The sequence below is a fragment of the Sorex fumeus genome, unplaced genomic scaffold (assembly GCF_029834395.1).
Source record: "Sorex fumeus unplaced genomic scaffold, SorFum_2.1 ptg000100l, whole genome shotgun sequence".
Lineage (NCBI taxonomy): Eukaryota > Metazoa > Chordata > Mammalia > Eulipotyphla > Soricidae > Sorex > Sorex fumeus.
In genome coordinates, this window is record NW_026606157.1 from 1,938,770 (window position 1) to 1,954,020 (window position 15,251).

A 15,251-nucleotide genomic window follows, 5' to 3' on the forward strand; every position below is an offset into this window, starting at 1 on the left:
ACCTCTACCAAGAAACTCCTAGAAACAATAGGCTTGTATAGTAAAGTGGCAGGCTATAAAATCAATACCCAAAAATCCATGGCATTCCTATACGCAAATAGTGAAAGAGAAGAAAGTGACATCAAGAAAACAATCCCATTCACAATTGTGCCCCAGAAAATCAAGTATCTAGGAATCAGCTTAACTAAGGAAGTAAAGGACCTGTACAAAGAAAACTACAAAACGCTACTTCAGGAAATAAAAGAGGACACGAGGAAATGGAAAAATATCCCCTGTTCATGGATGGGGAGAATCAACATCATCAAAATGGCAATACTTCCCAAAGCACTGTACAAATTCAATGCAATCCCTATAAGGTTACCCATGACATTCTTCAAAGAAATGGAGCAAACACTCCTGAAATTTATATGGAACAATAAGCCCCCACGAATAGCTAAAGCAATTCTAGGGAAAAAGAAAATGGGAGGAATCAACCTCCCTAACTTCAAACTCTACTACAAGGCAGTAATAATTAAAACAGCATGGTACTGGAACAAAAGCAGAGCTGCAGACCAATGGAACAGAGTTGAATATACTGACATCTCCTCCCAAACATATAATCATCTAATTTTTGATAAGGGGGCAAGAAAAGTGAAATGGAGAAGGGAAAGCCTCTTCAATAAACTGTGCTGGCAAAATTGGATTTCTTCTTTTTATCTTTTCCTTTGTTTTCTTTTCTTTTTTTGCACAGTTACTAAGCTGTTCATGATTGAGTTTCAGTTATATAATGTTTCAACACCCATTTCTTCACCAGCCCCACCCTCCTCCTCCTCCTCCTCCTCCTCCTCCTCCTCCTCCTCTCCTTCTTCTCCTTCTCCTTCTCCTCCTCCCCCTCCTTTTTCTCTCCTCCTCCTCCTCCTCCTCCTTCTTCTTCTTCTTTCTTCTTCCTCTTCCTCCTCTTCCTCCTCTTCCTCCTCTTCCTCCTCTTCCTGCTCCTCCTCCTCCCTCTTTCTTTCCTTTTGGACATTATAGTTTGCAATACATACACTGAAAAGTTATCATGTATATCCGTTTACCTACTTTAGATCTTGTCCAGAGTGATCATTTCTAACTACTATCGTCCTACTGGTCTCCTCTATTCTAATGGCCCTTTGCCTCCATCACACTTGTGGCAAGCTTCCAACCATTGATCAGTCTTCCTGGCCCTTTTTACCTGGACTTAAATATTAGTCTCATACTATTTTTTATATCCCACAAATTAGTATAGTCATTCTGTATCCTTCTTGACTCATTCATCTCGGCATGAAGCAAATTTCATGACCTCTTATTCTCTAGTTCTCGCTCTCAGAGAACCCGGCAGGCTGCTGAGAGTATCATGCCCATGTATGTGCATGACTAGGAACACCTATCAAGGTCATCATAGGCTGCCCCAAAAGCCTCCATCCCTCTCGGAGAGCCCAGCAAGCTACCAAAAGTATCCCACCAACACAGCAGAGCCTGGCAAACTTCCCATGGCATACTCAATATGCCAAAAACAGTAACAATGATGGTCCTCATTCCCCTGACCTTGAAAGAGCCCCCAATATGTCATTGGGCTACACTAGCACGTGATAGGGACGAATGGAGATGTTACTGGCACCCACTCAGGCAAATCGATGAACAGCAGAGTGATAGTGATAGTGATAGTTTTTTCTAACAGCTGCATAGTATTCCAATGTGTAGATGTACCATAGTTCTTCTATCCAGTAGTCTGTTCTTGAGCACTCAGGTTGTTTCCAGATTGTGAATTGTGAATAGTGCTGCAATGAATGTACAAGTGTGGATGGTGTACAAGTTTCTGCTGTTGTTTGGGGAGCCCCAGGGAATATTCGCAGAAGTGCTATTGTTGGGTCAAGTGAGAGCTCAATTTCTAGGTTTCTGAGGAATGTACATATTAATTTTCCAAAAAGATTGGACCGGTGGACATTCCCACCAGCAATGAATGAGGGTCCCTTTCTCCCCGCATCTGTGTGAACACTGGTTACTCTTCTAGTGGATGTGTGCCAGTCTCTATGGCATGAGATGATATCTCATTGTTTTGATTGGCATCTCCCTGACGATTAGTGATGTAGAGCAATTTTTCAATTCAAATATTTGTATTTCTGATAAAATAGTTTACTATTATAGTTTATATTATGAATTAACAGATATCCTATGGACATTTCCAAAAGTAAAATTAAGTGGAAGAAAGAAAATAGATGTGATAAGGATGCCTCTAAGTCAGGGAAAACAATTATCCTCATTTTGTTTAATCTTTCTACCACACACACACATATATATATATATGTGCATTCATGTTGTTTTTCAATAAACTATGTCCCTCTAATTATATACTGTATAATTAAAAGTGAGTAAGAATAGTCTAGAAGAAGTGCTAAAGACTTACAAAGTAATCAAATTACAAGATAATGCAACTGTGCATAAACCTGCTACAGAAGTTCTGGAGAGAATGAAATAACTTTTAATTGGGTAAAAACTTCAGGATAAAGGGAAAAATCAGAGCTAGACCATACCATATAGATTGATGCGGTCTTCTCATGTAAGACAATCAGTAGAGGTATAGACAAGGGGAAAAGATAGAACTGAAAATAAGAGATACAGACTCTCCCCATAATCTCTCATTTTATTTGCCTGTCATGGAATTTCATAGACAATTGAGGTATGGATCATTTGTCTTGGGCCTGGGAATGTGACTTAGTGGAGGAGTGGTGGGTTGATGGGGGAGGGACAGGACTGAGTTCTTTAAAAAAAAAAAACATATTTATTCCACTTCCCATCCTTTCTGTTCTTTTGTTTCAGTGTGCAGGAATCACTGTTGTGTTGCTGGAGGCATTATGTAAAAGCAGGGGAGTTAACTTGCTGCCCGGTTCTTGCAAGGCAGGCTTTGTGCCCTTGGAGCCATCCCCAGGCCCTGGGACTTGCATTCTTGCATTCTACACCCAATACCCACACAAGTAAGTGTGATATGGGAATCTCCAGAACAGAGAGAGAGAGAGAGAGAGAGAGAGAGAGAGAGAGAGAGAGAGGGAGAATCTGTTGCACAGCCAAGCACACGTGAACACTGCTGCCAAGTGTGCAAATCCCTCTCCTCACCACATCACTGCATCTACAACAAAAGGAAGAGAAGGTGGGGGCATCTGTCTCCTGGCTCCTTAAGCTACTTCACTATTTGGGCATTCCTAAGCCAAAGCTCACAGAGGCGGAGAGCCACGGGAGCCGAGGGTGTTGGCAGACGGTTTATTGCTGCCGATTTGGAGCAGTCTGTGTTCAGATCTTGTGAGGCAGGAAAGAACTATTCTTGTAGAATCTGGGGTTCAAACCCTGTCCTGTGTTTTTCTTATGAGAGAACAGAAGACTCTTGATCTCACAAAGAGAGGCAGACCTGCGAGCTTCACTGCCGGGCGGCACCGAAAGATCATAATAGAAAAGAGAAGCTTTTCCAAAGAAACCTTGTGTAGACTGGACCACAAAAGGAGTGTCCACGTGAAAAGGAAGACTTCACAGCAAGGATTTGAAAGCAATATGCCGCAGAGGTTTCACTGGACACAAAGAGAACAAGAGCATGTTGGAGAAAAATCCGTTCTGAGGTTATTGACAGAGATTGGGTTATTGAAGTATTGCCAGGTTCTTTCCTTAAAGAAACCAGAACTATAAACAGAGTCTACTATCCATTGGTTGCTTTATTAGTTATTTAACTAAGATGCAACTTTACTCAGGGGGCCCTACCATTCTAATCTATTTATGGGATTCTGGCTCATAAATTTGTATCCTCCCACGAGTTCCTGAGGAAGAAGGATCCAACTCCTAAGACTTTAGAAAGAACCGAACCCTCTGTGAAAGTTGTGTGGGAAAAGCAGGGAGTTCTGTTACATATCATGCCTGAAATCCTCACCAGTCACATCTGAGGTTCCATTTCTTCATCACCTTCCTCATCTGTTTCGTAATACTTTTCCCAGAATGTCACCCAGATCGTGGGGCTCTGGAAGGAAAAGTTTTGCTCCAGCCATTCTCTCCTCTGTCTTACATACATCCATTGAAAACACTCTCCCTTTTCAGGTTGTACCTCTTTTTTTTTTTTGAATTTTTATTAGTGAGACACCATGAGGTACAGTTGTAGAGTTACAAATTTTTGTGCTTGGGTTTCAGTTATACAATGATCAAGTACCCATCCCTCCACCAGTGCCCATTTCCCACCACCACGAATCCCAGTATCCCTCCCACCCCCCATCCCCCCATCCCATCCTGCCTCTGTGGCAGGGCATTCCCTTTTGTTCTCTCTCTCCTTTTGGGTGCTGTGGTTTGCAAAAGAGGCATTGAGTGGCAATCATGTTTGGTCTATAGTCTACTTTCAGTATGCTTCTCCTATCCTGGGAGGATCCTCCCAACACCCTTTATTTGGTGCTCCCTTCTCTATCTCAGCTCCCTTTTCCCCTAGCATGTGTGGCTGCCTCCAAGTCATGGAGCAAAATTCCTGGTACTAATCTCGGCCATTCTTGGGTGTTAGTCTCCTATTTTGTTACTTTATGTTCCCCAGATGAATGCAATCGTTCTGTGTCTATCCCTCTCTTTCTGACTCATTTCGCTTAACATGATATTTTCCATGTAGTACCACTTGTATGTAAATTTCATAACTTCACCTTTTCTAATCGCTACATAGTACTCCATTATGTAAATGTGGTTGTACCTCTTTTTAGGATTTTAGAAAACTGTAAGTTATAAAGTTTTCCAACACAAATATTTGCTTTTTATATAGGAAGACAAGTCTTACAATGAAGACGTTACTGGTGCCCACTCGAGCAAAATTGATGAAAAACGGGAGGGCAGTGCTATACAGTGCTATAGGAAGACAGATATTTACATTTAAAATATCTGCTGCGTGGCAATTCAACCGATTCCTTGTAATGAGAGAAACTGGAGCGATCGAACTACTTTGGGTTGCAACATTACAACTGGATGCTGGTTCATCTGACCTTGGTCAGTTCGTCTTCTTTTAATATTTCATCTGAACTATTATGACAGACAGTATCTGATACCTAGAGTTGATCACAACAGGTAAGAAGATCAATCCCATTTCCCAAGTATTTTGTCTTCAGGAAATCTTACCTGACCGATGAGGTGGGAAAGAAAATCAGTTAACATAAGCAAATTTTCACTCTAAGCTTCTAGGAGAGGAGGGACGGAATCAGATCTGTGCTCTAGAAAGTCAAATAGGAAGAGCTAGAAGGTGATACTAGCAGGAAAAGTGACTGAAGTTGGAGAATTCAGTGAAAGAGTTTGCCCACATGAAAGTTGTCTACTGGGGGCTAGAGCAGGGTATTTGCCTTGCACATGGCCGACCTGGGTTCGATTCCCAGCATCCCACATGGTTCCCTGAGCACCGCCAGGAGTAATTCTTGAGTGCAGAGCCAGGAGTAACCCCTGTGCATTGCTGGGTGTGACCCAAAAAGAAAAAAAAAGAAAGGTGTCCACGGAGGAGAATCCTGGGCTCACTCTCCACTTGTGCTGTAGCTGGATGAAATATTTCCTTCCTGTTGGCAGTGTATTACTTCTATTTTCCACCCACAAAGAATGTGCTGAGGAAAAGACATTTGAGTAGCAGGATCAATGGGGAGGTAGAACTCTTCTTTTTGACTCCATGCTTTAGAATTCTGATTTAGACATCAAAAATAATACATGTTCTAGCCTGGACTTGTGCCTGCCAATAAAAGGAACTATTCTAAACATTTTTGTATTAAATAAACTATTGCAATATTAATATTTAAAAACAGAAGCATATCTGAGACATCTTATCAGCTGAGTTTGTCACTCTCACCTTTATCTTTTAATTACCATGTGACATTTCAAGGTCATTTAATTTATGTTCTTTATTCATTGAAGTGTTACTGCCATAGAAGTGTTACTGCCAAAAACAGTAACAAGTCTCATAATGGAGATGTTACTGGCTCGAGCAAATCAATGAACAGTGGGAGGACAGTGCTACAGTGCTAGTCATTGAAGTGTTTGGGCCATGCCTGATAGTTCTCAGGGCCTACACTTGACTCAATGCTTGGAGATCACTCCTGGTAATGTTTGGGGGACCATATGTACTACTGGGATTTATCCAGGGTCTGCTGTGCATATAAGGCAGGTGTTTGCCTTAATCCCTGTGCTATCTCTCTGGCTGTATTTCTTTCTTTCTTTTTTCTTTCTTTCTTTCTTTCTTTCTTTCTTTCTTTCTTTCTTTCTTTCTTTCTTTCTTTCTTCCTCTCTCTCTCTTTCTTTCTTTCTTTCTTTCTCTCTCTCTCTCTCTCTTTCTTTCTTTCTTTCTTTCTTTCTTTCTTTCTTTCTGAAAAAGAAACGGGCGGAGGGACCAGATCGATAGTACAGTAAGTAGGGTGTTTGCCTTGCATGCTACCAACTGAGTTCTATCCTTGGCATCACATGTAGTCCCCTGAGCACTGCCAGGAGTAATTTCTGGATGCAGAGCCAACAGTAATCCCTGAGCATTGCCGAGTGTGACCCAAAATGCCAAAAAAAAGTGTTTTTTACAAGAAACTGGGGGAGGCAGAGCAATAGACAGCAGATAGGGAATTTATTTTGCATGCAACCAACCCGGGTTTGATCCTAGGCATAACATATGGGCCCCCAAGCCCACAGGGAGTGATTCCTGAGCACAGAACCAGGAATAAGGTCTAAACATCACTGCCAACTGTGGCCCCCAAACAAAATAAGACAGAATATTAGAGCACGAGAACAATGGTGTGGGAGGGAGAATCTGTTATAGTGACAGGCTGGGAGGTAAAAGGGAAACTTGGGAACATTGGTGGAGAAAAGTGGATACTGGTGAAGGAACTGGTTTAGAACACAGCACTCCTGAAACTTAGTAATAAATAACTGTAATTCATGGTGATTCAATACAACTTTTTAAAAAATAAAAGAAAGAATGTGTGAGAAAGGCCTTTTAAGCAGTATTTAGAGGGGTTCATACACCATTCCGGTAAGTTCTTGGGGGCAGGGGGGGGGGCTGTAAATTCAGCCCTTTGTGTTTGCAAGGCATAAGCTTCTGTACCCTGAGCAATCACTCCAGGCCCAGTACTTTCGTTTTCTAATCTACAAAAGGTAGAAGACAATACTTGTCCTCAAGTGCTAAAGTGTGCTTATCTCATGTTATATTTTGAAGTGACAAAGATTTACAAAAGTGTAAATGTTTATATTTAATGTAAACAGTGTTACACCACCACACTCACCACCAAGATGCCAGTCTTCCTCCAATGTGGTCCGTAAATCCCTCCCCCATTGGTAACCTCAGTCTGTGATCATTGCTGTGTAATTTTAAGAGTTTCAGAACATCAGGAGGAGAAAAGATGTTTGGAGAAATGAAAATACCTGATATAAAAATTTAAAGGATAAAAGGTCAACTCAGCAAACAGAACTTATGTGTCTGCTTCTCTGATTCTGATAACCCCTACCTGGCTGTGTCGCTAGATAAAAATATATTTTATTTAATTTAAATATGTGGTGTCCCTGTCTATTAATGTTTACCATGCTCCACCCTCAACCCCCAAATACACACAATTACAAGGTTGTTCATGATTGAGTTTTAGTCATACAATGTTCCAATACCCCTCCCGCCAACAGTGTATGGTTTCCACCTATGTCCCTAGATTCCCATTTAGCTTTTTCCTCTCTCTCCACCTGCCCCCACACCTACCCTACCCAGCCTGCCTCTATGTCAGGCACTTTTCCTCTCTCTCTCTTCTTTCTTTTCTTTCTTTCTTTCCTTTTTTTCTTTCTTTCTTCTTTCTCTTCTTTTTCTTTCTTTTTCTTTCTTTCTTTCTTTCTTTCTTTCTTTCTTTCTTCTTTTCTCTCCTTCCTTCCTTTCTTTCTTTCTTTCTTTCTTTCTTTCTTTCTTTCTTTCTTCTTTTCTCTCCTTCCTTCCTTTCTTTCTTTCTTCCTTCCTTCCTTCCTTCCTTCCTTCCTTCCTTCCTTCCTTCCTTTCTTTCTTTCATTCTTTCTTTCTCTCTCTCTCTCTATCTATCTCTCTCTCTCCTTTCTCTCTCTCTTTCCTTCTGGGCATTATGGTTGCAATATAAGTACTGAGAGGTTATCATATATATCCCTTAGCCTACTTTCAGCACTCCATTCTCGTCCCAAGTAATCATTTCCAGCTATCATTGTCTTACTGGTCCCTTCTATATCTCAACTGCCTTCCCCACCTTCCTGCTTGTGATTAGCTTCGATCCATGGACCAGTCCTTCTGGCCCTTGTTTTTACTGTCCTTGGGTATTAGTCTCATATTACGCTTTTTCTTATATTCCACAGATGAGTGCAATCATTCTATGTCTCCCTCCTTTTTGTCATGCTCCATTTTTTTTTCTTTTTGGGTCACACCTGGAAATGCTCAGGGGTTACTCCATTACTCCTGGCTGTGTACTCAGGAATCACTCCTGGTAGTGCTCAGGGGACCATATGGGATGCTGGGAATCGAACCCAGGTTGGCCACATGCAAGGCAAACGCCCCACCAGCCCCAACATGCTCCATTCTTGAACTTGGTAAAACATTAAAAAACATTTCTATAGATTTATATTACTCCTAAAACAAAACTTGGTGACTCAGTCCAAGTCTTCTTGAGCCAGCTGGAAAGCTGTCCAATGAGATGAACCAAATCTGAAGTTCTCTGGGTCACTCTGTGCTACCCTCAGTACCGCAGACATGGTAGTCAATCATTTCAGTGCCCGAGTTTCTGTTTTCCAGCATTAATGCTGTAACTGTTCGAGTTTTGCTTGAATAGCTGTACTGTTGCTACCGCTGATCTATCTGTTCTAGAAAGAAACAGGCTTTCATCTCCAGGACTGTCATATCAGGAGCTCTCACGAGAACACAAAGATTCACTCTGTTATTGCACATCATAGAGCTCATGCCTGTAGCCGGAAAATACAAGGCTTTGGTGTAGGCATTTGCTTGTTTGACAGTTTTCTGCTCTCAATTTTGAAACTAGTGGTACTGAGAGGTGCCTGACTAACAATGGTACACCAGAGCTTAGTCATGCAAAATAATTATTGTTCACGGTTCCTTAGCTGAAGTCAATAGCACCACTCAGAACACAACATAATGCAGAGATCTAAAGTTACTAAATAAAAACTGAGAAAAAGAAGAATTTTAAGCAAGTTTGGCAGAAAAAAAAATCCGTTCTACAAGATTTACCAAGTGATTTCTCTCCACACACAGGAGGCTCTAATAATTCTAAAAGAGGGTCTATAATAGAAATGATGGAATTTTTTTGTTAGTACATATGGTAATTGTTGTCAGTAAGCTTATATGATGTCAAGGAAACAAAAGCAATTTGAGTGTATTAGCAAATGGTGCATAATGCCTGCTTTCCCACACTTAAAATCATCTTTTCAGGTTTACTCTTGTGAAATCAGTGTCTTAACACCTGCAAAATATCATTCCATCCAATGGAATGGATTGATTAACCTAAGACTGTAATTACAGGTTTTTTTGGATCGAAATAGCTGGATGTCCCCCTCTGGACTGTATTTAGCAGGGTCCATGAATTAATTGGTGGAGAGGAGTTTGCTGGGGGAGTCAATAATAATTCCTCAATAAAGAATTATGTCTCCATGTTACCTGAAACATTTGCCAAATAATCTTGGCAAGATTAGGTGGAGCTGCTCCACTACTTGCATGAAAAAGATGATGTCCTTCTTGTGTGTGTGGGGGGGGGCGGGCAGGGTAGAGGTACAAACCCATCAGTGCTCAGGGCTTGCTCCTGGTTCTGTGCTCAGGGTTTACTTCTGGTTCTGTGTTCAAGGTTTTCTCCTGGTTCTGTGCTCAAGATCCCTCCTAGAAGGGTTTGGGGTACAATATGTGGTGTGAGGGATCAAACTGGGTCAGAGGTGTGCAAGGTCTCTCTGACTCTAGGATGGCATCCTTCTTAACCCACAGTAGAAATCACACTTAAAATATCCCTCTTTTTGGAAACAAACAAACAAACATCAATCATTTATTTAGAAGAGGGAGAACCCAGAAACCCTACACAGAATAGAGCACATTAATATATTTTCACTGTATCACTGTCATCCTGTTGGTCATCGATTGCCTCGAGCAGGTCCCAGTAACGTCTCCTTCGTCCTAGCCCTGAGGTTTTAAAAAGTGCCACATTTGGGGCTCTTTCAAGGTCAGAAGAATGAGACCCATCATTGTTACTGGTTTTTGGCATATTGAATATGCCGTGGGGAGTTTGCCAGACTCTGCCGTGTGGGCAGGTTACATTCGGTAGCCTGCCAGGATGTCTAAAGCAAGAATGAGATAATAAGATGTTGATTCGCAGCGGCGCACTTCCAAGAGCTGGCTTTTATAGTCTCTGGGTCTTGGCTGTTGATGGGATTACATGGCGCCTGGGGCAGTTGGTGGGTGTAATGCCTACATACTGGAAGGTGGGGGGATCTGGGTGGAGGAGGCCCCAGCCTAATCCAAGCAGGCTTAGAGATCTACGCCCCGGGTCCCGCACATCTAGGTTCCTCGGCCTGTTCCTTCATGAGTGAGGCTCGTCCTAGCGTGCGGAGAGTGGCATGGCTGTGGCTGGAACCAGAGGTCTTCAGCTGAGCAGTCTTCTACCTCTGCGCCTCGCTGTCCTCACTGGGGCCACTTGGAGGAGGGTGGATTGAGTTTCCCTCCCCACCCTGAGCAGAGCCCAGGCAGCTGAACATATTTTGTGAAGTTAATTATTTAAAAATAGTTATTACGGTATAATTTGTAAAGAGTGGATTGCGCTGATTTTAAGTATAAAGTTCAGTGAGTTAAGGCAAACATAGACTCTTGTGTAACCTATATCCTCAACATTTCTGACATTCCACAAATATTCTTTTTTTTAAAAAAATCTTTATTTATTTGCTTTTTGGGTCACACCTGGCGATACTCAGGGGTTACTCCTGGCTTTGCACTCAGGAATGACTCCTGGTAGTGCTCGGGGGAACATATGGGATGCTGGGAATTGAAACCAGGTCGACTGAGTGCAAGGCAAACGCCCTACCCACTGTGCTCCAGCCCCTCCACAAATATTCTTATGTCTCTTTTTGCTGCTATCTCATTCCAGTAGAATTGATTGTTCTTCTCATTTATATTACCATAGATCAGTTTTACTGGTTTTTCTACTTCATATAAACTAAATACAGAAAATACCCTTTTGTGTCTCATTGCTTTATTTCACATAGTATTGTGATTCAGTCATTTTACTGGATCAGAAATTTCTTAAAGTGTGTTTATTTGAGTGTCTGTGTGTTGCGTGTGTGTGTTTGTGTGTGTGTGTGTGTGTGTGTGTTGCTCAGAAATGAACCCAGGGACTCACAAATGTGAGGCATATGTTCTACCACTGAATCACATTCGTGGCCCTTTTTATATTTTATGGTGATTTATTTAATATTTATGAACTAATATACACAAATTATTTTTCCATTTTCTACTTATGGCACATGCACATTCCCCCCAGTTTGCAGTAAATTTTAAAAAAAACTGAAAATTTTCTTGAATAATCTTTTGTTGTTTATGTGCCTTTATTTCTCCTAGGTAATTCTTTGGTGTGAAATTGTTGGACTAAAGTATAGCTCAATGTTTATTTTTATAAGAAACAAGACAGTTTTCTTCATGTGGGTGTTCCATCTTATTTCCTCACACCTTCAACAATATTTGATTTTGTGTATATTTTTCACTCTTGCTCTTCTAATGTTGGAAGAGAAGTAACTCATTATAATTTTGATTTACATGCTTTTGGAGATTAGTGACATTGAATACCTCTGTATTTGCTTTCTATCCTTGAATATATCTTCCTGGAACTTCCTATCCAAATCTCTCACATTTTACTGTTATAATTATATATTTTACCTTAATTATTGTTACATTGTAACAATAACAATAATTAAGGTAAAATATATAAAATATGTCTTACGAAGACAATGTTTATGAGAAACAGCCGCGTTCCTGACGCCCCATTCGCTCTCAATGGAACGACCATCTCCGAATGCAACAGCTATGTGTACCTAGGTCGAGAAGTCAACATGACTGCGCAGGAGGAAGAGAGTGGCTTGGAACGCCTTCAAGAACGTCGAAGAAATAGCTAAGAGGACGAAGAACCTCCGGCTCCGGGCACATCTCTTTGATTCCACTGTTCTTCCTGCATTAACATGCCTCAGAGACCTGGGCCCTACACAAACAGGATGAGAACGCTATTCAGGTCTCCCAAAGAAGAATAGAAAGAGCTATGCTTGGAATATCACATTTCACTCAAATGAGAGAAAGAATCCCGAGTTCTGACATCCATCGACGATCAAGAATCAGGGACGCGGTCTCATTTGCCAAGGTGTCGAAAATCAGATGGGCTGGTCACGTAATGAGATTTAAAGACGGCCGCTGGACTAGAGCTGTTACCGACTGGATTCCACGGGATGTCAAAAGACCACGTGGCCGCCCACCTACCAGATGGTCAAACTTCTTCGTCAAGATCATGAACGATCGGTTTGAGGCCCTTCATGTTCCCGGAGCGAACAGATGCCATTGGGCTACACTAGCACGTGACAGGGACAAATGGAGACGTTACTGGCGCCCGCTCGAGCAAATCGACGACTAACGGGAAGTTAAGTGATTAAGTGAATTATTGTTACAGGTATTCTTTCTCTGTTTTATATGCAGAAGCTTTATTAGATAAGTATCTTGAGAAGACTGTCCCCAAATTTGTGACTTATCTATTTATTTTCCAAATAAGCAAGTGTGATGAGCAAAAAGGCATTCATTGTCATAAAATGTCCATTTTCCCCTTATGTTTTGTGTGTAGTCTGAGCAGTTGGTGGTTGCCCTGAGGATATAAAGATTTATACCCATACTCCAACTTAAATTTTTTTTTATTTTGCTTTTTGTGTCACACCAGCAATGTACAGGGGTTTACTTCTGGCTTTACATTCAGGAATTACTCCTAGCAATGCTCAAAGGACCATATGGGATGCTGGGAATAGAACTCGGGTTGACCTCGTGCAAGGCAAACGCCCTACCTGCTGTACTATCACTCCAGCCCCCTGAATTAATTTTTGCATATGTTTTATCTTCGGGCTGGAGCGATAGCACAGCAGTAGGGCTTGTGCGCAGCCAGTCCGGCCTAGCCGGGTTTGAATCTTCCGCCCCTCTCGGAGAGCCCGACAAGCAACCGAGAGTATCTCGCCTGCACGGCAAAGTCTGGCAAGCTACCTATGACGTATTCAATAAGCCAAACACAGTAACAACAAAGTCTCAAAATGGAGACGTTACTGGGCCTGCTTGAGCAAATCGATGAACAACGGGAGGACAGTGTTTGTTTGTTTGTTTGTTGTTTTATCTCCATATGGTTATTAAGTTGTCCCGGGTCTATTTGTTGAGAACTTTAAAAAAAATTATTATTATTGGCTTATTTGTTGGAAAAAATATCAGCCAATTAGTATGAGTCTATATCTGAACTCTCTTCTGCGCTATTCTGTGTGTCTTTCCATTATCATAGACTTAATCAGACTCATAAATGTTATCAAATTTCAAGGTCTGTTCTTCTCACTGTGGCTATGCTTGATCTCACACAACTAACACATTGAAAGTTTATTTCAATGGTTATTATAACATCTTTCAAACGTCTCTGAATCCTAGAGCCTCTATCTACCAAGTAGCGAAAGTTAGAACTCCATTATAGGGTCCTGTGAGAAATAAACAAATTAGCACATTGTAATTCAAAACTAATATTTTTCAATAGAGGGACTTAATTTTAGGTGCCAAGAGAGATAGTACAATGGGTAAAGTACTTGCTTTGCATGTGACGGCTGGGGGTTTTGATCCCAGGCAAACTGCATATGGTTCCCCAGGCAACGCCAGCAGTGATCCCCCCCCCACCCCCCAGCGCAGGGTCAGTAACAGGCCCTGAGCACTGCCAGATGTGCTGAAACCCCACTCCAAAGAAAAATGTTAATTTTATTTCATTTTTTGTAGTCCTGAATCTCGGACTGGAGCAATAGCACAGCGGGTAGAGCATTTGCCTTAAACGCGGTCGACCCGGGTTTGATTCCTCCCTTCCTCTCGGAGAGCCCGGCAAGCTACCAAGAATATAATGTCCCCATGGCATATTCGATATGCCAAAAACAGTAACAAGTCTCACAATGGAGATGTTTCTGGTGCCCACACGAGCAAATTGATGAACAATGGGAGGACAGTCCTAAATCTTAAATGTTAACAAAGGGAGGGCAGTCCTAAATCTTAAGACGTGTTCTCATACATGTTTAGTGAAATTTCCAAAAAGGATAGACACAGTTATGTGTCTAATCTGTACATTCACGGAAAATCAAAGATTTGAGATCATCCAAAGGAATGAAGGCATTATCTGAATTCTTCCCACTTTATAGGAAGCCTGGACGGGGGGAGTTAGCAATTCTTTCCCTTGTTTCTCTTAGTCACTTTAAATGAGAGTCCTAATGCTTTATTCTTCCTGACCACTTTTATTTGATCTCCCTTTGCTTTGCTGTGGTGGCTAAGTTTTTTGCTGAGTGACCTTTGCTCTTCCAATGACCTTTTAAACTGTTCCAGTTAACATAATATTTACTAGGGACTTACTTATCCTGAACCTTGAATTGAGTTTCTGTGAGAGTTCATTAGAGGCTTAAAGTGGTCTGAGAAAGGTTGGAGGTCTAATCTCTTCCCTTCACCTATACTAAAGCGATCAGAATAATTCTTCTTTCTCTATCCTTCCTCTTTTGAGAGCCTGTAACAAAGCTAAGCAAAAAGTGTCAATTCTTCACACCCTTTCCTTTGACTCTTCTGGTTCATAGGCAATTATTCCAATTTCCAAACTGAAATATTTTCTTTCACAAGTTTAATACAACTTATGATTTTGGGGGACCTTTCTGTTTGTGGAACTGTAAATTCCTTGAACATAAGTATTGAGTATTATTTATCTTAGTTTCTGATTTTATCTTCAAGCCTTGTATTCACATGAAATGTCTATCATAATCCTATCAAGCGTTATTATAATCAAGTGCTGGTAGTTGTGTCCAGGACAGGACACATATTTATCGGACAAGCAAGAGTTGTTCATGGGTCTTTGATAGCAGGAACTCAGTATTTACTGATTAGTTAATAGTTTGAATGAATTTTGTAATTACAGTATCAGATGAATCAAGTATCTTTCAAAACTAAGAATGACTCAATCAGAATTTTATAGATCAATTTATTTAAATAATTTGCTCCGTCT